General features: G+C 46.8%; 2 long non-coding RNA genes and 5 other non-coding genes across 8 annotated transcripts; 3 read left to right on the forward strand and 4 right to left on the reverse strand.

Moving 5' to 3' along the window:
• Positions 1-3,614: 3,614 nt before the first annotated feature.
• Positions 3,615-13,069, reverse strand: LOC143394440 (uncharacterized). The gene is made up of 6 exons (XR_013090693.1): positions 12,925-13,069; positions 12,309-12,450; positions 9,298-9,420; positions 8,711-8,792; positions 6,401-6,655; positions 3,615-3,948 (listed from the first exon to the last, which is right to left on the reverse strand). It is a non-coding gene; the product is annotated as an uncharacterized LOC143394440 (long non-coding RNA).
• On the reverse strand, positions 5,873-6,006 carry LOC143396051 (small nucleolar RNA SNORA71). The gene has a single exon (XR_013090941.1). It is a non-coding gene; the product is annotated as a small nucleolar RNA SNORA71 (small nucleolar RNA).
• Positions 7,820-7,953, reverse strand: LOC143396054 (small nucleolar RNA SNORA71). The gene has a single exon (XR_013090944.1). It is a non-coding gene; the product is annotated as a small nucleolar RNA SNORA71 (small nucleolar RNA).
• On the reverse strand, positions 10,112-10,245 carry LOC143396052 (small nucleolar RNA SNORA71). The gene has a single exon (XR_013090942.1). It is a non-coding gene; the product is annotated as a small nucleolar RNA SNORA71 (small nucleolar RNA).
• Positions 13,070-20,592: 7,523 nt separating the features above from the next.
• LOC143395820 (uncharacterized) lies at positions 20,593-26,110 on the forward strand. Of its 2 annotated transcripts, none has more exons than XR_013090817.1 (4): positions 20,593-20,800; positions 21,440-21,578; positions 23,907-23,980; positions 25,565-26,110. It is a non-coding gene; the product is annotated as an uncharacterized LOC143395820 (long non-coding RNA). The 2 variants fall into 2 exon arrangements; XR_013090816.1 differs by having other exon boundaries at positions 20,593-20,684.
• Positions 23,345-23,476, forward strand: LOC143396055 (small nucleolar RNA SNORA71). The gene has a single exon (XR_013090945.1). It is a non-coding gene; the product is annotated as a small nucleolar RNA SNORA71 (small nucleolar RNA).
• On the forward strand, positions 24,743-24,875 carry LOC143396053 (small nucleolar RNA SNORA71). Its single transcript, XR_013090943.1, has one exon. It is a non-coding gene; the product is annotated as a small nucleolar RNA SNORA71 (small nucleolar RNA).

Here is a 26,110-nt window from a genome sequence, read left to right on the forward strand (position 1 = left end):
GCCATCTGAACAGGCCTAGAATCTCATTGGTGGTGCGTGGGTCTCCCTGGGTCACTGACCAGCCTTCCCATCCACAGAAGCAGGGGATGGTGTGGAGAAAAACAGAGCATGCCTTCTAGGTGGAAGGAACTTAGCAGGGGCAGAGGCAGAAACAACCAGAGCACATTTTCATAGGCCCAGAGGAACTGTGTGCCACTGTCTGCTGTTCACAGTGGGGTTTTTTGGTGGTGGTGATAGAGGGAGTTCTTGAGATTTAACTCAGAGGCACTTTACCACTGCGCTATATTCCGGGGCTTTTTTTTTTTTTTTTTAATTTGAGACAGGGTCTCACTAAATTGCTGAGGCTAGCCTTGAACTTGCGATCCTCCTGTCTCAGCCTTCTGAGCTGCTGGGTTACAGGCATGCACCAGTATACCCAGCCACAATATATTCTTTTTTTTTTTTTTAATGTTTTTATAGTTGTAGATGGGCAACATGCCTTTATTTATTTTTATGCGGTGCTAAGGATTGAATCCAGTGCCTCACACATGCTAGGCAAGCGCTTTGCCACTGAGCCACAACCCCAGCCCCACACAATATATTCCAAGGAAATCCTGGACAGCATTTTCCTAGAATTGAGTATCACAGGCAACAGCCAATTGTGACTTATTTTTCTGGGGTCACAAATTTTAGAGAAGGAAGGTGACATTTGTGGGTATCTGACAGAAATGAGTAACTTGGGAGATGCAGATAAATTCCTGGGGACAGGCAGCTAATAGGGACAATTTGTTGCGAAGGTCCCTAAGGCTTCTGGTTGATGTAAGAACTGGCCTACCCCACTCAACCTTCTCTTCCAGAAGTGCATGTGTGGCTCAGCAAGTGACCTTTCTTGACTGTCCTTTTTGCCTCCTCTCTAGAACTTCTTGCTCTTAGGGGCCAACATCAATTAGACTGTGGCTAGAGGAGTGACCATATCACAGCCGGACCTGCCCTTGACCCAGTGGAGGCTCAAAGGCTGCAGCTACTCTCTCCCATGAGCTCCTGCTGCCCTACCGACACTTGTCACCAGAGAACCTATGACATCTGAAGACACATCTGACCTGGAGACACCTTCCCAACTTTCCTCCTCCTTTTTCTCCTTCCCCCGCCCCCAGGTGTTTTCTTTGGATCCCCTGCTTTACCCTGGGGAGCTCAACCTGACTCCATACTAGTCTACACTAGAATCCACTTCCATTAAGGAAAAAAGCACCAGCAGTGGCCAGGCACCAAGCAGCCCAAATTAAACACAGAGCAACTAAGTTGTATGAGTCATTGGATGTTGTGGTTAAGAGATCAAGAGTCAGATGGACATGTGCTCAAAGCCGCATTTTGCTCCTTACTGGGTGATACTCTGAGGTGGGACCACCACCAAGCATCCAGCCTCTAGATAGGGCACACATTTGTTCAACAAACCTCGATTTCAATTTTCTGATCATTTATCCACACTGGCCTCTTGTCTCTGCACTTGATGCTGGGGAGGGTGCGAAGGTCAAACAGTGAACACAAAAACACATGGTTTCTGCCTTACAGCCCAAAACAAAAGCCCAGCAAACTTTCCTGCAAAGAGCAACAGATAGTCAATATTTTAGGCCTATATCATCTCAGTTCCAACTTACTTCTGCCATTGCAGAAAACACCCATAGACAAGAAGTGAATGTCACTATAAATGTCACAAGAACAAGCAATGGTCCAGGCGTGGTAGTACACTGCCTGTAATCCCAGCAGCTGGGGAGGCTGAAGCAGGAGGATCATGAATTCAAAGGCTCTTTTAGCACTTGGCAAGGCCCTAACAACTCAGGGAGACCCTGTCTCTACACAAAATATATAAAATAGGTTGGGGATTTGGCTTAATGGTTAAGCACTCCTGGATTAAATTCCTGGTACCAAAAAAAGAGCAGCAGGCCAGGTTTGACCTGTAGGCCAGTTTGCCAATCCCTGGACTAAAAGAACAAACCACCAAGAGTTGACACTGAAAGCAAGCCTGATTTTTATTGGGAAAACTTCTAACAAACAATCACTTCTGTTTTAAAGAGGCAAGTGGCTGAAACCCAAAAGCAACACTGGCAGGAATATTTTTTAAGGCATAACCAGTTAACAGTTCATAGCCATATCACACCTTCCTGTTGGATATCAAACCTTCAAGACTCTCACGCTCCTGCAAATGGACAACATGCAATTGTCCCTAACAATGGGATAGAAATTTTTTTTTTTTTTGGGGGGCTGGTGCTGGGGACTGAACCCACAGGGCCTTGTGCATGAGGCAAGCACTAAGCTATATTCCCCACCCCCTTGGTTTTGTCTATTTCAGGATGGATCAAAGATTTCTCGTCAGGAAGCCACAGCTTTCAATCCCCAGCACTAAAATAAGACACAGCTTTATGACATTTGTAGTTAATCTTTGATCAAGTTTGTCCCTGAGGTCCTATCAGACCAGCTTTATCTTATTATTTAGGCCTTTCATTTGAGGCCATTTTAACGTTTTCTAGAAATATTAACTAATCTTTACAGGGAAGAATCCATCCTTCTGTCCTGACCCTTAGGATGTTTTCTCTATGCCCAGATCTGACCCTCTGTAAAAGGGGGATGAGTTGATACAAGGACTTGGTTAATGCATATCTCTTTGCTGCAATTACCCACTAGGCACATCCGTCCTCTGCCTGCCCATCCTGTTCCAATAGTGGCTGCCCCACGTTCACACTACTCACTCCCTTACACCACAGCTTCTCACGCTAACACCATGCAGTTTATGTCCATGGGAGGCTGGCCAACTAGCTCATTTACCTACTTTTCTGGTTTTAGCAATGAGAGGTCCCACTTCCTGCCTAAGCCCTCAACTTATGGACACGATGGTCTTCCTAATACCAACCACCCTTTCAAACTCCTGGCTTGACTATCCTGAAGTGTTTATGGCGTGGATAAACATGTCCCCCAAAGACTCATGTGCTAGAAGACTTGTTAACAAGGGCAACAATGTTAAATCCCTTTTGGAAAGGAACTGGATGGTTCCTCATCAGTGAAACCCACTGATGGATTAATAATTTGATGCCATCATGGGGAACCAGTGATTAGTTGGAGGAAGGTTACTAGAACAATTTGTTTCCCGCTTATGCCTCCATCCTCTGCTTTTGGGTTGCTGCCATGAGCTAAGCAGTTTTCGTCAGCCACACCTTTCATCACATCTAGCCTCATCTAAGGTCCAAAGCAACGAAGCCAGCAACCACGGACTAAAATCTGACAGTTGAGACAAAATCAATCTTTCCTCCCATAATTTGTTCACATCAGGTATTTTTTCATAGTGACAAAAAGCTAGTACAGCCCTCAGCTCACAATCCCTGAATGTGAGCAGCAGTCAGTCACTTCCTAGTCCTGACTATACATCTCACATACCCTGCCTCCACATCCAGCCTCCTACTTAGGTTGTTACTAATTTAAAAGGCAGGCAGAGGGGACAGGGTTTGTTGCTCAGTGGTAGAGCACTTGTCTAGATTGTGTGAGGCACGGGGTTCAATTCTCAGCACTGCACATAAATAAATGAATAAAATAATTAAGGCCCATCAACATTTAAAAACAAAAAGGAAATGTTTATTGAGTGGGGGATAGGGGACAGGAAGAAACACAAAGACCAAGCAAGGAAAGTCTAGAGCCAGCCACCACAGCACATGCCTGTAATCCCCAGTGACTCAGAAGGCTGAGGCAAGAGGATGGCAAACTCAAGGCCAGCCTGTTCAACTTAGAGACCATGACTTAAAAAAAAAAAAAAAAAGTCCCTGCAGGTACAGGCAGACAGATGGAGCTGGGCTTTCCTGTCCATGGCCCTCGTTTCTCAATGATCTCAGCATACAGCAGGGGGCAGCCGGCAGTGAAGCTTCATGGGATGACATCACTCTCAATTCTCTGCCCCTCGTGTCCATGAACAGCATCCACCAAGATCTAAAAGAAAAGGCTGTGAGACAGTGGTCTGGAGTTTCATTTGCCCTCAGCTTCTGACAGTGGCTTCCAGGGCCCCTGGCATTGACTTAACCACAATGAGAAGTATCAGCACACCCAGATCCCAATCATCCCAAGGGCCACAGAATCCCTGGCCTGGGAATGTCCTTCAATAGTCTCTGCTTCTACAGGTATGAGACCTAGACGGTTGAGGAAGCAGAAAATTAAGTTTGGCACCATCTTCTCCTGTCCAAACTGACACCCTGAGGGGCTCCCAATCATCAGGCTCTTGTTTATAGAGTTAAAAAACAAAAATACCTTGGAAGCTCAGCTTTTACAGTGTCTTGACAGGAGTAGTACCCATGTATTTGTGCACCAACTGTCAATTTGTTGCTTATTAATGTATAACACACTCAGTTATTCCCCCTCTGGGCGCACACCCGAAGATGAATCACTTCATAAAGACAGAGGAATGCCCATGTTCACCACAGCACCCTTCCCCATGTCCAAGACACAGAAACAACATGAACCCAAAGAGATCAAGAAAATGATATATATGTCTACACACACTGAGACAGAGTAAGGGAACAGAATATTATTCAGCCTTAAAGAAAAGGAGATCCTGCCATTTGTTACACAGATGGACTTAGAGGACATTATGCTACGTGAGATAAGCCAAAACCTCTCACTTATATGTGGACTAGAAAGCAGATGGTAGTGAGAAATGGGTCAGTATAAATCAAATGATTTAGATATGTAGACTGAGTTAGCATGAGGACTATCATACCATGTTAAGAGGTTTTGTTAAATTAATTTTCTAAGATTTTAATTGCTCTTGCAATACACATACCTTAAAAAAAAAAAAAAAAAGATAATCCCAGCCCAGACAGGCACAATGGCTAGGATATGGCTCAGTGCTTAAGCACCTCTGGGTTCAATCCCCAGTAGGAAAAAAAGTCCTGTGTGACAGATGTTAATCTGCTTTACTAGGATAACCACTTTATTATTTTATGTTACAGACCTCGGTGATTGGAACCAATCAGGGGAAGGAGAGAGGTGGCGGGGGCCTGTGTCTACCATCTGGTGTGTAAGGGTTGAGTTCACCTATCTGTCCATATTGTGTTTTGCCATCCTTGATTACTACTGTAGTCCCTGCCCACTTAATTGAAGACCAGTTGGAAAATCCACACCTGATGGACCGACCATGGGCCCTCTTTAGGGCAAGGTCTATGGGTAGACTAAAATAAGATAAGTTTCATCACCAAAGAAATTCCTCAAATGGGAAAAGAAAATGAGACAAATGCCTCAACCTCAGGCAGGCTGCCTTATCCAAGGGCATTTTCCTGTGACTGCTCAATGCAAAGAACTCTATCCTTATAGGAACTTGCCTCCTTTTTGTCCAAAAGTGACAAGAGTTCCAGGCCCAAAGCAGACTGTGACAAGACATATAGAGACATAGAGCCACTGCCCTGAAGAAGCTTACAGCAAACAAGCATGGTGGCCAACACCAGTAGCGACTCAAGAGGCTGAGGAAGGAGAATCTTGAGTTCAAAACCAGCCTCAGCAACTCAGTAAGGCCCTATCTCAGAATTAAAAGAAAAAAAAAAAAAAAAAGTTGGGGATGTGTCTCAGTGATTAAATTGCCCCTAGGTTCAATTCCCAGTACATGAGAAAGGTATAATGAGCAAGACCACAGTGACCAGTGACCAGAGCTGGGGCTGAGGACAAGAAGCATAAGGCAAAGATAGAGGAGAAATGACCTCTATTGTGATTGCAAAATCAGCCTATGAACAAAGTCCCCCGGGGCAGAGCCCCGCCTTGATTCCCTTTCTATAAGACCCCAGTGCCCACACCATGCTAGAAGGTGCACTGCAGTGGCCTCAGCACCAGGTATCAGGAGGTCAGAAAGAGAGTGAGAGACAATATATGTACAAAAGCTCCAGAGTTTGAAAGGGACAAAAGCAGACCCTCCAAACACGGGGAAACGCTTTCAGCAATTCCTCTCCCTGCACTATCAATGACCAGGGCACGGGGAGCCCATGATCACTTTCGAATACAGGGGCAAAAAAAGACAGGCCAGGGCCAGCAGCTGAGGAAAGGGCCCTGGCCAGGATGAGAGACATAGTGACTCGGAAAAGGGACACAGTAACTAAGTTTACTAGTTGTAACTGCAGCAGCTGCCCCTGGTTCTCAAAGGTACTCTAACATGGGGCTTCATAAGCTTTGGCCTAACAATGAGATGGAAATCCAAGTTTGGGAGTAATGTGGAGTTCATTAGGTCTGGAGGTCTGGAACTGAGTCATAAAAAGTATCACACCAAGGTTCAGAAAAAAACACCAGCTAACTTTCTGACTTCCCAAAGCATTTTAACAAGCTACTGCAGAACCAAGAAGGATGAGGGCTACGTAGGTCCTTGCAGAGCTCCTGGAAACCAAAGGAGCTCTATAATACTTACTGTGTTTAACAAAAGCTTCTTCTGCTTCTCAGAATGGGAGAGGAGAGTTTGGCGGGCATGTCCCTGCAGGCCACAGTGAGGGAGCAAACAAAAGGAAGCAGCCTTTGCCTTGGTCTTGAAGCTGAACATCACTGTTCTCTCTGGAGAAGCATCCAAGATCCATACCTCAGGAGCATCATAGCCCAGCCCCCCTTTTTTTCTTTTTCAGCCTCCTCTTAAAGACAGGGGGCTAGGCACAGAGGACAGCTGACAATCCTGCAGGGACAAGAAGCCACATACATCATTTATCAGTCAATCACCCAAGACATTCACCACGAATTAAAAAACCCATCTCTCATCAGGTGGTTAGTGCAAGCCTGTAATTCCAGCAACTTGGGAACTAAGGCAGGAGGATCCGATTGAGATCAGCTTCAACAATTCAGCAAGATCCTCATTTCAAAATAAAAACAAATCTCAGTGGAGATGGAAGGGGCTAAAAGGTGACAAACAGACTTCTCTTCACTCTCTACTTCTTTCTTCATTTTTCCCTTCTCTGGCCTCATGCTAGGCATGCTGGGCAAGCGCTCCACTATTGAGCACGACACCCCCAGCCCTTTTTGATTCTGAGAGTTTCACACACTAAATTGCTGAGTCTAGCCTCGACTTGTGATCCTCGTTCTTCAGTCTCTCAAGTCACTGGGATTACAGGCGTGAACTACCACACTCAGCTTATTTTTTTTTTTAATTTTTATACTTTTCTTCATTCTTTTTTTGGGGGGATGGGCACTGGGGACTGAACTGCCACTGAGCCAAATCCCTAGCCCCATTTTGTATTTTATTTAGAGACAGGGTATCATTGAGTTGCTTAGCACCTCACCATTGCTGAGGCTGGCTTTGAACTTGGGATTCTGCTGTCTTAGCCTCCCCAGCCATTGGGATTACAGGCATGCACCATTGAGCCCCAGCTCATTCTTTATCTTACAATTTCACCCATTCCTCCAGGGTCAGCCCGAGAACCAGGCATTCTAAGATGAGCCCCAAAGGCCAGGACAAATGGCAGAGGAATGATAAGCACAGAACAGTGGCCAGTGAGTCACGCCAATGTATACTTCATAGGGACACGGAGCAGGCAAAACCTAGAGGAGCCATGCAGACTGGGAAGTGAGGTGGTGTACTGAGCTGGACACCCTACCACTATGAGCACTCACCCTTTTCTTCCTCTTATTAGTACACACTTAGGAATCTCTATTAAAGGGCAACATGTAATAATATCCTATCTCAGCCCTCACTTAGGCACACACAACCCTGCACTCGCCACCTCACAACACTGGATTCTGTTCTGGGCAACCCTTCCACATATAATCCACACATGACATCCCCAGCCAGATATCATGAGGCACCCAGAAACAACTGTAAGGGTTGGCAAAAGATAAACTGGAGTGTGGGAAAACTACAGGGTTTGGAAGGGATGGGTGGACCCTCCAAACACGGGGAAAATGTCTTCCAGCCATTCCTCTCCCTGCACTATCAATGACCAGGGCACAAGCAGCCCATGATCACTTTCGAATGCAGGAACAAAGAAAGATCAAGGAAGGGCCAAGGACAGGAAACTAATGCCAGGGGCCTAGTCCAAGACAAAGAGCACAGGAATGCTGCAGCTGCCATCTAGCATACAAAACCCCATAAAACTACCAAGGTGAAACAGAGGAGATACTTCCAACAAAAAACACTGGAAAAACCTACGGGCCAGAGATCAGGCTCACATGGACATGTCCATAAGACCTATTTATTACATCTTTGTTTTCCATACCAGGAAACTGAGGTTCAAAATAGGTCAGACCAGCCCCTGGCTGGCATCTGGGAACCTGGGTCTTGGCATGTTCCCATCTCAGCAGACTGATCAAGGTGGCTCACCAAGCCCAGATTGCAAACAGTGTGGTTTAGACCCAGCACTTACTTTCCTCCTGGGAGCTTGGACTTTTACTGCATGCCAGGCAGATGGTGTTCACATGACCAGACCTCAGTACAAGCCCTGGGCTCAAGTCTCTATTGGGCTTCTCTGAGCAGAAACACGGCACACATGGGGAGGCCTACCCACTGCTGGGGAAGAATGGGTTCCCTGCAAGGGATGAGGGATGGAAACAGCCTTAAAAAGCCTGCAGACTCCTCCTGACCCCACCTTTGTTCTTTTTTCCTTTAACATTTGGCTGTATATCCTCTGTCTGCTGCTATGATAAATCTTAACCACCGAGTACAACTAGAAAGAAACTAGCCAGACATGGTGGCAAAAAGGATTTAAGAAGCAAGTATGGATGGGGTGGTGGCACATACCTGTAATCCCAGTGACTTCGGAGATGCTGGCAGGAGGACTCAAAGTTCCGAGGCCAATCTGGGCAATCTGTCAAGGCCCCATCTGAAAATTTAAAGATAGAATAAAATGGGCTGGGGATATAGCTGAGTGACAAAATGGTTCAATCGCCAGTGCCTTAATAAAAAGCAGCAGCAGGTGTGAGTGGTTCTGATGCCCAATTCCACCACTTCTCACCATGACTTGCCACTGCTGCACTACAGAAGAACTCCAGAGCTTGCAACCTCAAGAACCACCTGCTCCGCACAGCCTCCAAAGGCATGCGAAGGGCCAATTGTGATCCAGGTTCCTCAATAAAGGTCAATCCTTTATCATCCTTGCCTCCCCCTTCACCACCACCCCCCGCACCAGGGAAAGGAACATGACTTCAAGGGGTGCAGAAGTTACTCTCCAGAGATGCTTATCTCAGCACCTGTAGTCTGACCTTCTCTTGTATGAAAACACCTATGGCCAAGCCTCTGTACACACTAGCACATAAATGTTGACTAAACACTTATGACCATCACCTAAATAGCCAAGATATATTATAGGAATAAGACAAGCAGCTTACCTCTAGGAAAGGAGCAGGAGATCTTGATCTAAATCAGTGTTATCTCTTGTGCCAACTGTTACTAAGGGCTCTGTTCAAAAGGGTGTTGAGTGCACTGTGTTTCTCTAGCAGCATCTGGGCAACCTGGAGGAGGTGATAATGCAGGGGGGCTGTGTTAGTATGGGCTGCTGCCATAAATCCCTCAAAGTATATTCTGCTCTGCCCACCCTGGATCTTTGCCACCTTACCCACAGCTGGAAGAAGAACCTTTCCCAAGGACACAAGAGGCCAGGACCTACAGAAGTAGACCACATGTAGAATTCTTCCAGTGGGACCAAAAACACACAAAAAAAACCTATTCGCACCCCGAACCTCCACACATCCATACTCATGTTGCATCTCAGCATCTCCTTCCTGCCAACACTCCACGAGGTAATGAACCCCATCTCCTTTACAGTAGACAAACTCCCCCTTTTTCATTTTCCCTACCCTGACAGAACACTGACCCTCTAGCATTCAGAGCAAACCAAGATACAGAGAAAGATACTGCCCTCGGGATCACCTCAGAGTAAAGAGATAAGCAAAGCACCAACTTCCATCCAGTCTGATTAGCTCTATGGGGGGAGGCTGAGAATACAGGCAGAGAACACTTCTGGCAGAAGGTGATGGCCACTGTCAAGACTCCACACCTAACCCACTACTCCTGGGAGTCAAGTCCAAGCACCCACATTCTTCCCTCATGTAACACAACAACCTGCCCTGGGCCAGGGAAAAGAGCCAATGCATTCAATTAGATGTTGCCAGCATCCCACCATCAAAAAGGGGGATAGAGAGGTGTGGGAAAGCTCCAGGGTTTGGCAAGGACAGAAGTGGACCCTCCAAACACGGGGATACGCTTTCAGCGGTTCCTTTCCCTGCACTACCAATGACCAGGGCACAGGCAGCCCATGATCACTTTCGAATACAGGAGCAGAAAAGGGCAGAGAAGGTGAGAAAGGAGGCCATGGCCACCATCTTGGGAAATGACCTCAACTGGAAAGAGACCAGCAACAAGAAAATGCTCACATTTGCAGTAGTAATCCCAGAAGTTGCTTCTGACTCTGATATCAGATACATAATACCTATCTTACACAACAGAAGGACCTTTCTTATTTGGAGGGTCTTCTGTTTGACAGTTGTGGTTGGCTGGTACGGGTTAAGTTTATGCATGCAGGATAAAATGACAGCTGTTAGGACTGTGCTCTGCTGTGCTGCTGTCCCAGCCCAGGCCATTTTCCATGTGTTTGACACTGGTCTCCAGTTTTAGCAAGCCCTGTGCCCTTTGTTTCTTCCCCTGCATTCAAAGTGATTATAGGCTGCCTGTGTATTGATCTTTGGTAATATAGGAAAAGTCTCAAGGTGTCCTCATGTGCAGAGGGTCCACTTTTTTCCCTTCCAGAAGCCATAGCCTTAGTGGGATAGTGGCAGTTACTTGAGCCTGTGCTAGAGCTTTTGTGCATAACCACCAGAGACTGTGCTTCCCCAGGTGTTTTCCTGTTGGTGAATATCATGGTTTCTTGGACATTTTGTAAGCAGTGCCAAGCGGGCTGATCCTGGGCTGGCTTCTTGTGTCCTGAGGGAGTGCCATGTGACTGCTGTGAGAGAGAGGTAAACAGGTAGGTAGATGTCTATCTCTCCTCTGCAAGAGCAGGGATTATGAAGTTCTAGGTAGGTAGTGTCCTGCCTGGTTCTCTGGAATGAATGTTCTCTACAGGCTTCGAGGCTGGCAGTGTTTAGGTGGTCTGGAGCAGGGAATGAGAACGCCAGGTCACATTGCTTCCTTTTCTCTGAGCTCTTTTCCCTTGTCTAGCAGGACAGGTCTGGGCCTTCTTCCTCCTTTGTAGAGCTGCTGCAGAGAAGGTGCTTTCAGAACTTGATTGGGGTCTGGGAGTCCCTAGGTGAGATGTTGGGAGGAAGGCAGCAGTGTGTTGGGATGGACAGAACTGTGTTTAAATTCATTTCCAGTGACCAGCTCTGGTCATCAGCGTGCCTCAGTGGAAATACTGTCAGATTTTCAATTCAGTACCACTCATACCCAGTCTCTGGCTGGCAGTCTTATAATTTCTACCAGTTTTCCTGTCACTTCTGAGAAGTGGAGGGCAAAAGGGGACCCACACCCGTGTTGTGTCTGTTGACATCTCAGACACAACACAGGAATGCCAGAAGCCAGGTGCAAGGAGGCACCTAAAATTGGCAAGAAGGATCATTTTAAAAAGTCAGGAGTGGTGACGCATGCCTGTATCCCAGCAGCTCAGGAATCTGAGGCAGGAGGATCTCAAGTTCAAAACCAGTCTCAGCAACTTAATGAGATCATGTCTCTAAATAAAACATAAGGGCTGAGGCTGTGGCTCAAGGGTTAAACTCCAGTTCATGCCCCAGTACAAAAAAAGAACAGCAGTGAACCCTTGAGTGTGGACAATCCACATTCAGCAATTCTCCCTACACCATACCCCAAATCATTTTCAGATACAGGGGCAGAAAATGGCAGGTGAGCCCAAAGAGAAGCCCACATTAGGAAATTAGCTCACACGAACAGTCCAAGGAGGAGAAAGCAACCCATCCAAGCCCAGGATCCATGGAGCAAAAAATTAAACAATTCTACCCACCCCCATCAAAAAAGCACAGAGAAAGATCGCTTTCCATCAAAATGCTTAAAATTAATCACTCAAAGCACAAAATTAGTTATCTGCATTTAGGCAGGCCTGAGGGCTCAAAAACAAGAGCAGTCAGAAGCTCTCTGCCCTCATGGAACTTTGGCAGCTTCCATACTTTACAGAAAGTAAAGCTCAGGAAAATGAGGAAACTTAGCCAAGATCTGACTTTCTACTCCTCAAATTCAGCCTCCTCCCTTACCCCAGGCTTCACTCCGCACAGGGGCTTTGCCACGCAGTTCTCAGAACACCACAGAGCTCTACCACCTTCCTCTCTGCTGGTGTCCACAGAAGGCAATCCAGGAGTCCTGGTTTCTAGTGCCCATGAATAGCAGTACTTACCCGGGGACATCCTATCCTCCCCCTGGACACTGAACGCCCCGAGGGAATCCAGAGAGAAGAGGGCGCTGGCTGCTGCAGAACCAGCAAGAAACATCCAGGAGAGAGCTTTCATGTCTGCAGGAGAGGCGTTCAACAGCGAGGCCTAGGCAGAAAAAAACACAGGAAAGGGCTTTAGGTGCACAGCAAGGACTTAAACCTCCACCAACCAGTGTCCAAAATGGGTTTTAGGTCTAGCCTTAAAAGCGGCCGAGGGGAACGTGAGCCAACGTTCCTACGACGTGGCACAAAGACTGAGCCTGTCTAGATGACTCAAAGAGCTTCGGGCTTCCTAATGCCCGAGCCGGAGATCGAGGACCAGGTGTGAAAAACCCAGAAGCTCCGCACCCTCCGCCAGGCTCAAGGCCCGAGGCAACCCTACTCCGCACGAGGCTGGGGGCGGCCTAGGCCGCTGCCTTCCGTGGGCCGTTTCCCGGGACATGGGAAATAGGGCTACACACGCACCGTGTGAGACGGACCCCGCCTGACGCTGACCCCCAGAAGCCTCTCCGCTCCTTGGAGCCTCGGTTACCTCTAATGGAGCGAGAGGCGCAGACCACATACCCCGCAGTAAACTCACCCCGACGCCCTGGCGCCGGGAAGCGGCGGAGACAGAGCAGACAGCTGGGGAAGTTGCAGGATGCTTGGCGATTTCGAGAGATGGCGAAAGAGCGCGCGGGACGCCAAAAAAGAACAAGCACGCGACAAGACCTCCCTTTTCTTAACCCGCGACGGCGGAAATAGGGCTACGCGCGCGGCGTGCGGCCTACAGCGGCACTTCCACAGGGCGGAACCCGGGCGCGCGGTTTCATAGCGCCCCTGGCGGACAGGAGGTCTGCTTCTGACTGGAAGGTTCGAGATAGTTTTCCAAAGTGGCCTGGAAGTTTTGAAGAAATCTTTCCTTACATACTTTGCCTTTCTGTTTGTTCTGAAGCTATGCCTTGTTCACTGATTTGTCATTAATCTGTAGGAATGGTCAGCCTTCCTCAATAGGCTCTGTTACTAGGTTAAGTTTGCCCATGTGTTTAGTTTCTAATTCTGTCTCTCTATCCAGTGTACATCTGCCTGATTCACCACTGTATTTTAGCACCAGTTCAGTGGCTGCCACAGTAGAACGAATGAATGAGTTCTACCCATGTAGAACTTTGTACCAGAGGGTGAGAAGGAGAGGAGTCCAGAGAGGCCGGCAGGGAATGAGTTCTTTACCAAACCTCGTCCTAAAAATACATGGGATTGGTAGGCAGAGAAAGCCCTTGAAGCAGTAGAGACCTGACCAGATTCTCACAGCCTATCAAAGACAGGCTTGGGAGTGGGCTCATGCCCCAAATTCTCACAATAATGAATTCTGCCTGCGTCCTGGGCCAGGTGTGCCTCTTGGACATGGGCAATGCTGCCCTTGGCGCTGAGGAGGAGGGGGCCTCCCAGGAAGATTTCTGAGTTCCCTGTCACAGTGGAGAAATCCAGAATTGACCTACACAACCACTAGGGAAATGAGGGTCATGGAGTGTGAGAACACCACATATTCTATACCTGGAGAAGTCCATGGAATTCTGAGACTGTGAGAATATTGGACATGTGAGGAGGAGCCTTGAGGTGCTGTGGCTGAAAGGACACTGGGCAGAGGGCTCAGGATGCATCTTGTGGCCGCATAGTCCTCTCCTGCCTCCTCCTCTTGCTCCCTCTCTTCATGCACCCCCTCACTAGTGACCAGCCTTGGTTTTTGATTCTGAAAAATGGGTAGTCATGGCTTCTCCCTTGTAACTCTGCTGTGAGAATTAAGCCAGAGGTCCCTGTGGGGTTTCTTTTTCTTTCTGTGGTCCTGGGGATTGAATCCAGGGTGCTGTACCACTGAGCAATAGCCCTAGCCCTGTGGTATTCTTCGTGAGGCAGAGAAATCGTGCTTTGTTTGACAAATTTAAGGTCTCCCTGTCCAGAAGAAATATAATGCAGGCTACATATGTAATTTTACATTTTCTAAGTCACCTTTAAGTTGTTTTTAACTGAAATCAATTTTAATTATGTATTTTTGTTTAACCCCATACTGTAACTAACATATTATGGCAGCATGTAGCAATAGTTTAAAATTACAAATGAGATATCTACCATTCTTCTTCTTGTATGAAGTCCTTTGGAATGTGGTGTGTTCACATTCACAGCATATTGCATTTCAAATTGGCTGTATTTTCAGGGTAGGGGAGCTCCACATGGCTTGTGGCCCCTGTTCTCATCAGCTCAGGTGTGAGACACTCTGGCTTTGGTCAGTCCTTTGGAGCTAGAAGAGAAAAGCAAGCAGGAAGCCGAGAACATGGCCTTCCCATTACCCCTGCTTCTGAGCCTGGACACCCTCTGAGGGGCTTGCCCTCCTGCCTAATTAGACTGAGGCCCCTTTGCCCTCGACTGGAGAGTAAGGCACAACTGCCCTCAGAAAGCTGGAGATGGACAGAGCCACGATTCAAACCTATATTTTCTTTTGCATTACTCATCCCCATAATGCCAGGGAAGTCATCTTGGCTGGTCCATTTCTGCATTCCTAGTGCCTACAGGAGGCTAATCATCTAAGAAGAGTAGTCGAGGCTTGTTAATCATGGTGTGACAAAGATGCCAAAATGGATGTTTCAGCTGATGAAGCACATGAAATTACTATTTGATAGGCAATAAAGAGTTGGTTAGGCATGTGTGTGAGTCCGTGTGAGTGTGTGTGTGTGTGTGTGTGTGTGTGTGTGTATTGTATACTGAGCAGGTACTTTACCACTGAGTTACACCTCCAGCCCTTGCAAGACTTGTTCTTACCCAATAATGGTCAGAAGAGTTATGAGACCACCCTGATGTTTTTGTAGGGACTGGAAAAAGACAATTCTGTTCAGCAAGTATAAAGAGACACTTGTAAATGATTACATATCAGAATAACTCCTGCATCACATTAATGAAAGATTTGGCTACAGCTGAGAAGGCAAAATTCTACCATCTGGGAATCTGTGACCTCACAGTGGCTGAGGGATCCTCAGGGCCTACAGCCCCTTCCCTTGAGGAGATGGAGTTGTGGCTGACTGGACAGATTGTTCCAAGGAGGTGTTGCCTAGGGTCTAAATGAGAAGTCAGCAACTAGCCACATTGGGCCTACAGGAGCCCTAACCCTCTCCCCACCCACAAATGGAAACCATGCTGAATATCTTGCTGGGTCTATTCATTGTCCTGCTCTGCTTGTTTATGATCCTCTGTTACTGTGCGTATCAGCAGCAATAGACTTGGTCTCCTGAAGTTTGGGACTAAAACCTGATGGACACCTTGGCTAGCCCAGTCGCCCAGGGCAATTCAGCTGCTCTTGATCTGCCCCGAAGACTACTATATACGTTTGTGCAGGTTGTGAACTGCACAATTTCCGGGAGCACTATTCACAACATAGTCTGTGGTTGAGAAGCAGTGATGCTGGAGGAGATTGGCTGAGCTGATGACTCGGAACATCTTTGGCTACAGGGAAAGAAGATGTTTTCCTAGTAAGCCCCCCTCAGTGCAGCAGAGTGACTCTCTATTACATATTTCAACGCATAAACAGTGGGACCTTTTAATAAAGACCCTTGAGCACTTTTCTCTCCAATTCATGAAGTCAAACAGAAGATAATTAAACCTGGTGTAGTGAAACCCGGGCAGGGCCACTAGAAAAAGAGAAGGGTTTGCAAGCAGTGGGGAGACTTCCTGGGAAATACTTCCCTTCACTCCTTTGACACATTCTCGGTTCTCAAAGTTACTTTCTGAGAGTCAGTCGTTTCCACTCTTTCAGCAGCTCTGGGAGGAATCGGTCACCTCGGAGGTCCCTGTATCATCCTCAGAGAAAAGGAGAGTGAAACACTATCCCTGAAGCACCCATCTCCACTCCTCAGAATCTAGGGCACATAAGGGAATAATGGGAGTAGGTCCAGGCCAGAATGTCCAGAGGCAGACATTATGTCGAAGGCACTGGCTTTCTCTTGTGTCTGATGGGATTTAGGGTAAGTTAGTGCTATCTGCAGAAAGCTACTTTCCTGCATGCAGGCCAAGTTCCTTGAAATGTGGTCATACAATTGGACAAAGCAGGCTAAGCTGATGCTGATGCTGTCACTGCTTCTGTAATCTAGTAATCTAATCTATAAATGCCCCCTCCCTGTGGTGACTGGTCCAGAGGGCAGTGTTCATCCAGCTGGCTCCTGCTGGACACAGTGTTAAGGGGATGGAGGGACTATAGTCTTATAAAGCACCAGAGGCACTGTGTGAAGCAGGTGTACCTGTCCAGCCCCTCTACCCTGAACTTTCTGGCAAAGCACCTGTCTGGCCTGCTTCACAGGACTTTTCTGACAAAGTATCTGTCTAGCATGTCACCACTGGATCTTCCCTGTAGTCATTTTTCAATAAACTTTCTGTCTCACATCCCATTTCTGTATTTCTTCTTTGGATTCTCAGCAACCTATCCTCTCCCACTGGTGTAGTACAGCTGGACTACACCAGTAGTCCATTATCTAACTTATCTTGAGAGTGTATTGGGAGGTGTTCAGTGTGTAAATGTCACCTCTCAGGGGCCCTGTGGCCTGAGCTTGGGATGCTTAGCCAGATCCTGGCTCCTGCCTGGTAAAGCTCACCCAGCAGGGCCTGCACTGTGTGATGGTGGGCTTTGCAGGAGGGTGCCTGAAACCCCTGAAAGGGAGGAGGGACAGTTATGTTAGTCAGCTATCCATTCCTGTAACGAAATACTTGACCTGAAAGTATCAGCTTAGAAGGAGGATAGATTTATTTTGGCTGACAGTTTCAGAGGTTTCAGTCCATAGTCACTTACTCCCATTGATTCTGTGGCAAGGTAGTACATAGCTGCTCACCTTATGGTGGCCAGGAAGGAGGTGAGGGGCAAGAGGGGAAAATCAAGAACGAAATATACCCTTCAAGGATAGGCACTCCAGTGACCCACTTCCTCCCAATAAACCCCACCTCCCAGTGTTTCCACCACTGCCCAATAGCCCATGAAGCTATGGATCCATCTGTGGACCCATCCACTATGAATTTGTTCCCTCACGATCTAATCACTTCCCCAAGGCCCATCTCTGAACACTGCTGCATTGAGAATCAAGCCTTGAACACAAGAGCTTTGGGGGAGTCTTTAAGATCCAAACCTAGGGCTGGGGTTGTGGCTCAGCGGTAAAGCGCTCGCCTAGCACGTGTGAGGCCCTGGGTTCGATCCTCAGCCCACATAAAATAAAGATATTATGTCCATCTACAATTAAAAATAAATATTAAAACAAAGATCCAAACCTAATAACAGGCATCAGGGCTTGGGTATCAGGGCTTGGTGTGGTGAAGCACTCCTCTAATCCCAGTGGCTCAGGAGGCTGATATAGAAGGATGGCAAGTTCAAAGCCAGCCTCAGTAACTCGGTGAGGCCCTAAGCAACTCAACCTTGTCTCTAAATGAAATATAAAAAGGGCTGAGGATGTGGCTCAATGGTTAAGCACCCCTGGGTTCAATCCCTGGTACCAAAAAAAAAAAAAAAAAAGAAAGAAAGAAATTAACTAATTAATTAAGTTAATATTATCAAATACATTTTCTGCATCTATTAAATTGCTCTTGGATTATGTGATGGGTTTGGTTTTTGACTCTGACACCTACTTTTGGGAGAGACAACCTACTGTAGGCCCTGAGCAACTCTGCATATCCTTGCTGGCCATGCCCTGAATGCAAAGCCATGACTAGAGTTTATCTGGGCAGCTTCTTAAGGTTGTGTTTTGCAATGAGCAACCTTCTAAGATAAGGTAAATGCACCTTGCAGACTAAAACCAGGCTTACTTCTGTTCCCCATAACAAGGGTGAATCCCCCAAAGCTCAGTGGTCCTCATCTAACAGCCTGTGTATGCAAGCACCCATCGTGGGCACTCAGCTGCACCATAGGACTTGTAAGGCAAGAGGAATCCATGCGAACATCAAGCTCTGTCTTCTGCTTTTGCTATGAATAATAAAGTCCTTAGACCCTGACTTTGGAATTTCCTGCTCACTGCCGGTATCTATAAAACAGAAACAGACTAACATGTCGGCTTGCAAGTAGAGTTAACTCTTAGACCATGTACGGTTCTGGACACACTAACTTCATGACCTTGGGGTAGTTAACGAATCTTTCTGAGCTTTTATTTTCTCATTGGCAAATGGGATGATAATAATAATGTTTGGGTGCCGCATGGTGGCATCACCAGAGGGCGCTGGCCGGCGACGTCCTCGCAGCGCCTGGTGGGTGGCGACATCCCTTTGTAGCCTGCACGAGAGCGGTTGCAGGTGTTGGGTGTTCACCGCGGACGGCACGATCATGTGTTGTTGACTCAGGCGACAGGGCTGCTGTGCTGTGGGCGAACTTGTGACCGAGAGCTCTTCCTGGACAGGGTCGAGAAGGTCTATGCTGGAAGTGGAGGACTGTAAAGTATGTTTATTGTCTTTGCACAGCCTGAGGTTGCTGACTCTGGCAATTTGGTAAAAGAAAGAAAAAAAAAAAAAATCCCAGCATGAATAGCAGAAGGGGCTTTGGAGGAGTGACTTCACCGAAACCTGAAACTTGGGAAACTCCATTTTGAAAATGCCAGAGTGCCCATCCCAAATATTAAATATTATTGAAGACGTTGGAGTCAAGTTCAAGGACATTTGGCTCTCCTCTTTCTTCAAACGATGGTGGCAAGACATAATATGTGACTGGATTGGAGAATTGGAAGTTTTTCTCCTGGACAGCTGTCAAACCTGCAGTAGAACACATGCAGTGGAGGATCTCTAAAGGACCTTAAAGGAAAAGACTTTTAGGAGTGAGTCCCAAAAACTCTTCCCATGGGATCAAACCTCTCTTTCTTCCACTTTTCTGGGAAAGGAAAATCCAAAGTTTAAATAAATAATGACAAACAATAAAAACAAAAACAACCAAATAATAATAATAATGTTCACCCGGTAGGATGGATGTTTTTGCCCATTTTAGGCTGCTATAACAAAATACTACAAAGTGGGTGGCTTATAGACAATAACAATTTATTTCCCCCAAATTCTGAAAGCTGGGAATCTGCGATGGAGGCACAGTAGATTCTGACCTGTGGGGGCCCACTTCCTGGTTTTCAGAGTGATGGCTGTCTTCTCACCTTGTTCTCAAATGACCAAAGAGGGAAACAAGCTCTTCAGAGCCTCTTCTAAGGACACTAATCCTATTTTTGAGGGCTCCACCTGCATGACCTGATTAAACCTAAACACCTTCCAAAGATCTCACCACCTAATACCATCATATTAGGGTATAGAGCTTCAACATATGAATTTGGGGAACATTTGTTCATAACAAATGTTCCATGCATGGTCGGTGAGTGCAATAATGGACAGAAGGAATAATGATTGGTTGCAAGGAAGCTTGAATGAGTGTCTTAGTGATCTTAGTGGTATGCTGATTAAATGAATTAAAATTCCTGAAATACTCAAAAATATTAGTCATTGGTTGACATTATATTAGTATTCTTTAATAGCATTGACAGAAGGCACTATACCAAAAGATACACTAGAGAAGAAGTGTTCATCTACTTCTATGATCTTTACATCTTTAATAGTTTCACATTTGAACATTCCTAAATAGAAGTTACTTATCATTTCATGATTAGTTCCTACTTTTTCACTAGACTTTAGATTAAATATTCTTTCTTCAGAGAAGCCCTCCTGTTCACTAGGCTAAATAAGTCACCACTGATATTATATTATACCATTCTATCCACTTCCTTTGTGGCACTCATTATGATTTTTAATTATTGTATTTTCTAACTTGTTTATTATTCCTATTAGGATATAACCAAAAAAAGTCTGTCTTCTTCGTTTCATTTTTCAATGCTTAGTCCAGTCCTTGATAAAAAGTAGTTGTTCAGTAAATTTTCTGGATGAATGGAAGTCTAGATCAGTTGATTGATGAAAAGATGAATGAATGTATAGATGGATGCATAGATATGTATAGTTAATTAAGTGCATGGGAGGATGGGTGGCTCAATGGTATAGATGAATAATTGGATGGATAAGGAAGCTGATGTTCCATAAATATTTTCTGCATATGCAGATGCGTGGTCGGTGAGTGCAATAATGGACTGAAGGAATAATGATTGGTTGCAAGGAAGCTTGAATGAGTGTCTTAGTGGCTGATTGAATCTCAGCTCCGCTCAGCCAGGGGCGCTGCAGGGCCACTCGCTCAGCCGCCGCTCTAGGCTGCCCTCGCGCGCGCAGCCGCAGTTCCGCCGGCACTGCGGCCGTAGAGAGCGTCGCGTAACTGCTGCGGAATGCTTCTCAGCACTTTTCTGCACCTGGGTGCATTCCCTTCGGTCGCTCCGAGTGAGTCCTTGAGAGTGCACGCTCCAGGCGTCATCTGTGCGAGGACCCCAGGTGGCCTCCAGGAGTCCCTGTCAACCCCGGGAAACCGAGGCCCCGGGGGCGGAGCAGCCGCTGGGGTCAGCGCTAAGCAGGGGGTCCATCCGGCACGCAGGGCTGGGGGCCTCCCGGGAAGAGGCCCTTGGTGGGCAGCGGGCTCCCTCGGCCGCCCCAAGCTGACCGACTCTGAGCCGACGTCAGAGGCGCGCGCGGCCTCGGCTCCCGGTCGGTCTGCGCCTGGCCAGCGGCGCGCCTGTGGGCCCGGAGCCGGGCGGAAGGCGCGCAGAGCCTCGGGTTTTTTTTGTTGTTGTTGTTTTGTTTTAAATATTTACTTTTTAGGTTTCGGTGGTCACAACATCTTTATTTTATTTTTATGTGGTGCTGAGGATCGAACCCGGCGCCCCGCGCATGCCAGGCGAGCGCACTACCGCTTGAGCCACATCCCCAGCCCGCCCCGGGGTTTTCCACACCCGGTGCTCCGACTCATGGCATTCAAAGACCCGAAGCCTCTTGTCCGTCGTCTCATAGGGTCTATCTTTGTGTCACGTCGTAGGAACGATGAACGTTCCCCTCGACAACTTTTGAAAGCAAGAGCTAAAACCCATTTGAAGACTAGTTGGTTGAAGTTAAGGACACTCTAAGGGCCCCGAGGGGCAGCGTCTGGACTCGCGTCCCTGCTTCTTACTGAAAGCCCTTTCCCCGTGCTTTTTTCTGCCTAGGCCTCGCTGCTGTGCGCCTCTCTTGCAGACAGATGACAGCTCTTCCTTGGACTTTTTCACTGGTTCTGCAACACCCAGTGTCCCCTTCTCTCCGCACTCCCCGGTGGGCGCCCAGTGTCCAGGGGGAGGATGTCCCTGGGTAAGTGTTGCTACTCATGAGCACCTGGAAATGGGGGGTGCCTCCTATATTGCCTTTTGTGGACACTAGTAGAGGGGAAGGTGATGGAGCTCTACCACGGTCTGAAAACGGTGTGGCAAAGCCTGTGTGCAGATACCTGTGTAGGTATTGGGGTGGGGTACATGGCTGAGTTTGGGGACCAGAAAGACCTGGGTAGATCCTGGCTAAGTATCCTCATTTTCCTGAGCTTTACTTTCTGTAAAGTAGGGAAGCCGCCAAAGCTCTGGGGGGCGAAGGGTTTGACTGCTTTTGTTTTGCTTTTGAGCCTTTATGTCTGGCTACATGTAGATGCACAGTAATTGGGTGGATGAGTGAATGAATAATTTAGGCGTTTTGACCAGAAGTTGGTCTTCCCGTGAACTTTTTTTCAATTCTGTGCATTAAACCAAGGGACTTGTACACTGAGCTATATACCAGGCTCTTTTCATTTTTTATTTTGAGACATGGTCTTACAAAGTTGTCCAGACTTGCCTTAAACTTGACATCCTCCTGCCTAAGCCTCCCAAGTCATCAGGAATTACTGGCATATGGCACCGTATCCAGCTTTTCCTGTGGACTCTTTTGATGGGGCAGGTGAAGCTTATGTTGGAAGAGATAACTGCATAGTGCTTAGGGTTATTTGAGCTTGACACTTAGACAGTCAGCAAGAATTTATCCATTTGAGTCTCTTTTGGCAGAAGATGGGTCCCAGGTGATGAGGGAACCTTCTAGAACCTCTACAGTGTTATCAGAGTTTGCACAAAAATGATATGAAAAGTTCTCTATGGAAGATGATTATTTGCCCCTGTGGAATTGTCAACTTCTTTCCTTGTCCATGAGGAAATGATGTAGTTCATAGATCAGTACATCAGCCCACATTTGTTAAACAGCTAGTTACTGTGCTAGAAGCTCTCCATATGCTTACAAGGATGAGTTTGTACAACAGTTACTATTATGGTATTATGTAAAAATGTGGATGTGTAACCGATGTGATTCTGCAATCTTTGTAATGTTTTGAATAACCAATAAATAAAAAAAAAAAAAACAAGGATGAGTTTGACTAGGTGACATTTAGGTGACTCATCTGGTACTTCTTGTTTATTGGAAAGGTGGTACCTTAGTGCAGAGGGGCCTGTGAGAAGTGTCTCCATCCTGCCAGAAAACAGCTGGATGAGAGTGCTCCAAAGATGAGGTCTGTCCCCTGGAGGTCTGGGGCTTTGGTTCCCCAGGCATCACATATTCTGGGAAACAGATGGAAGTGAGATGAAGGTGGATTCTTGCTGGCTCCCAGTTTTATCCTTCCTGGGGTTTTTGATATGTATCTGGTTGTTGCTCTGCCTGCTTGGGTTCAGAATCTTCAGGGATCCCTTCTTTGGTGTATTGGCAGCAGAACATTTACATGAACAGCAGGAAGGGTTTTGGTATCATGCTAATCTGTACCCACATCTCAGTTGCTTCACTTCCGCCTCCTATCTTTGGGACCTTCTCTTATCTTCAGTTTAGTTCCCCAGAAAGCAGGAATACAGTGAGCCAGTTGTTCGAGGAGAATAAGTCCCTGTCTTTCACAACCTAAGAACTCCATCAGTTTTCTTTAGAGGTGTCTTCCCTTTGCCTTACCTATCTGGGTCATGATGAAGGAATTTTTGTAGTATTAGAAACAATTGCTGGGTCCTTGTGCTCAGCTGGGCTGGCTGCTCCTGGCTTCTGCCTTAGTCTCCTTTTATAGCAAGCTTTCTGTCCTTTTCTGCCCCTGCATTCGTAAGTGATCATGGGTGTTCATGTCATGGTCTTTGGTAGTGCAGGCAGAGGAAATGTGGAGAGAACTGTTCTGTGTTTGGAAGGTCTTACCCTGGCCTTCTGCTTCTGGCAGCTTTCCCACACTCCTTCTCAGTTTTGCTCATATCTTGGACTCCAGGGCATTGGCAGCTGCAGTGTGTGTGTTACTACTGCTATTGGGGCTTTCATTTCCTGCCCCTTCTTTTGGGAACAGTCTATGGATGTTGTTGAAGTTCCTTTCAGCAGCCAGTAGAGTGACTGCCAGGCAGCCCAGCACACTCCCACAAACCTGCTTTGGCTTTCATTTCAGCCTGTTGCTGGTTACATGGTCAGTATTGATTGCCTTGCCTTTGACCATCTACTGCCTCCCTCTTTAGAGTTAACTCTTATTTGTGAAGAAATGGTGTGCTTGCCAACATTTTTAGGATGCTTAGTGTCTGGTAGCTACTGTGCCAAACCATTTCCTGGTGCTGACCATGCCCTGCTGTGAGCAATGACACCTGGGTCCCCATCAGTGCTCTTTGTCTCTTGCAGATGAGTCCACTGTGTACAGAGGCACCATGGGAGTTGTCATTGTCAGGAACATTCTACACCCCAGGAATCTTGAGGTAAGATTTCTGGTCCATTTTCTGGTCTCTTGTATCGGATACAGCCCTGTTCCCAGGGGCTCTGGGTGATGATGTAGGGGAGCTGAGAGGTGAGATAAAGGTGGTACCATGGGTCCCCAAATCTACCACCCACCCAACCAATTCTAGATCACACCTGACCCTTCACATACCTTCAGGGCTGCTGCAGGGGAAAGCCTCCAAGGTCCCACGTGTGGAATGAGAGGTCTTTGGGACATCTGTCCTCTCTACCTGGGACCAGCAACAGCATACTGTAATGATAAATGGGTGGCATGAGAATCCCTTCTGTCCCTGTCTCAGGCACTCTACCACTGAGCTATACCTCCATCCCTTTTTTATTTTGAGATAGAGACTTACTAAGTTGCTAAGGCTGGCCTTGAATTTAGGATCCTCCTTGCCCCAGCCTTCCAAATTGCTAGGATTACATGCATGCATCTCTGCATCAAACGGAACCTAATTTTTTTTATTTGAAAAAATGAAGCGGTGACAGAGTTGACTTGTTGTACTTGAAACCCCATTATTCTTACCATTACAACCCTAACATTTTTCCGCTGTTTATGTCCAAAGTGACTTCTTTTTGATTGTCCTGGGCAAGGAGTTTGTATGGGGTTTCTCTAGAAAAGAAGGGTCATGGTTGGGTCCTGTGCATGGCTGGCTGGGCTATTTTCATGAATTTTCCCTATACTATGCCATAGGCTACTGGCATCTGCTTCTCTTCCTGGACCTGTCTCTGCCTGTGTGTGTACCTGCATTCAAAAGTGATCACGGGCTGCCTGTGCTCTGATCATCCATAATGCAGGGAGAGAAATTGCTGAAAGCCATTTCCCGTGTTTGGAGGGTCCAGTCTGTCCCTCTCAAATGCTGGTGCTTTCACACACTCTCGCTTTTTTCCTGATCTCAGGGATGCTGAGGGCCGCTGAATGAGAGTCAGTGATGAGAGACATTATGGCTTAGCCTCCTGTTATCAGAGACCAAACTACATCTGCATCAAGGTTTAGATACTTTAGGTGTTCAAAGGAACCAGGATGAATGATGTATAATGAATAAGTGTAATATTAAATGATACGTTGTTTGTGGCCACAGAATTTTCAAAGGGAAGCAGTCTTTTGTAAGTGTAAGGCTAGGCAGGCAGTGTGCTGGGCAGTAGGAACATACCCCAGGGAGTAGGGAGCAGCATGAGGAAGACTTAGAGGTTGAGGTGAACGAAAGCTCCTGTCCCACCGAGGAGACGGATGTACAGGCCAGTAGTGATAGCAGGGAGGGATAGACTTTTTGATTGTTCTCTAGTATTGAGGTTCCTTTTTCATTTGGCGTGAAAAAAACCTGGCAGCTCATATCTAATGGATTGGGTACATTCTCATTGATGTCAGCATAAAGAAAAATGGGGTAACCATTTAGCCATTGGAGACCAAACACTTGGGGTAGGGATAAGGATGTAGCTAGTGTAGAGCACTTGCCTAGTATATGTGAGATCCTGGGTTCCATCTCAATCACCACCAAAAGAAAACAAAAAAAGAAAAAGCACTTCATTAACCTCCCCTTTCTGTGGCCCTCCCCTCACTCTAGGGATGCTTCCTTGGATCTGGAGCTTGTGGAAGGAAGGCCCAAGGGATGGAGGCACTGACCCTCTCAAGATGGTGACATGGGGTGCCAGCTCTCTTTATGGTGATTTATTTCCAAGAAGCCAAGTCAACCTGTGTTTCTGAGATTGAGATAGAAATTCCAAGCCGCTGGCCTGGACTAACTTTCTCTTGGTCTGTGGTGTTGATTGTGGAAAGTGAAGTGTGATGTTGCCACGTGATGCATTGCCAGACCTTGCCACTGTTGCCTCAGCACAACGTGGAAACTTTTACTCTGTACGATCAGGGCAAGAAAAGCCTTGGATTCTGGGGACTTGGGGTTCATAGGTGGAAACCCTTCAGCTGGCTCTGCCTCTCCTCAGCAGTGCCACGGATCCCTGGATGGGAAGACTGGTCTCCATCTCATGTGTGGCCAGCTTCTGTGTCTTCTTGCCTATTCCTGTTTTAACTGTTTAGATCTAAAAAAAAAAAAAAAATGCTAATGACGTTTTCTATGCTGTGTCCTTGTCCTTTTACCTCAATAAATCTTGAA

This window comes from Callospermophilus lateralis, chromosome 3 (genome assembly GCF_048772815.1).
Source record: "Callospermophilus lateralis isolate mCalLat2 chromosome 3, mCalLat2.hap1, whole genome shotgun sequence".
NCBI lineage: Eukaryota > Metazoa > Chordata > Mammalia > Rodentia > Sciuridae > Callospermophilus > Callospermophilus lateralis.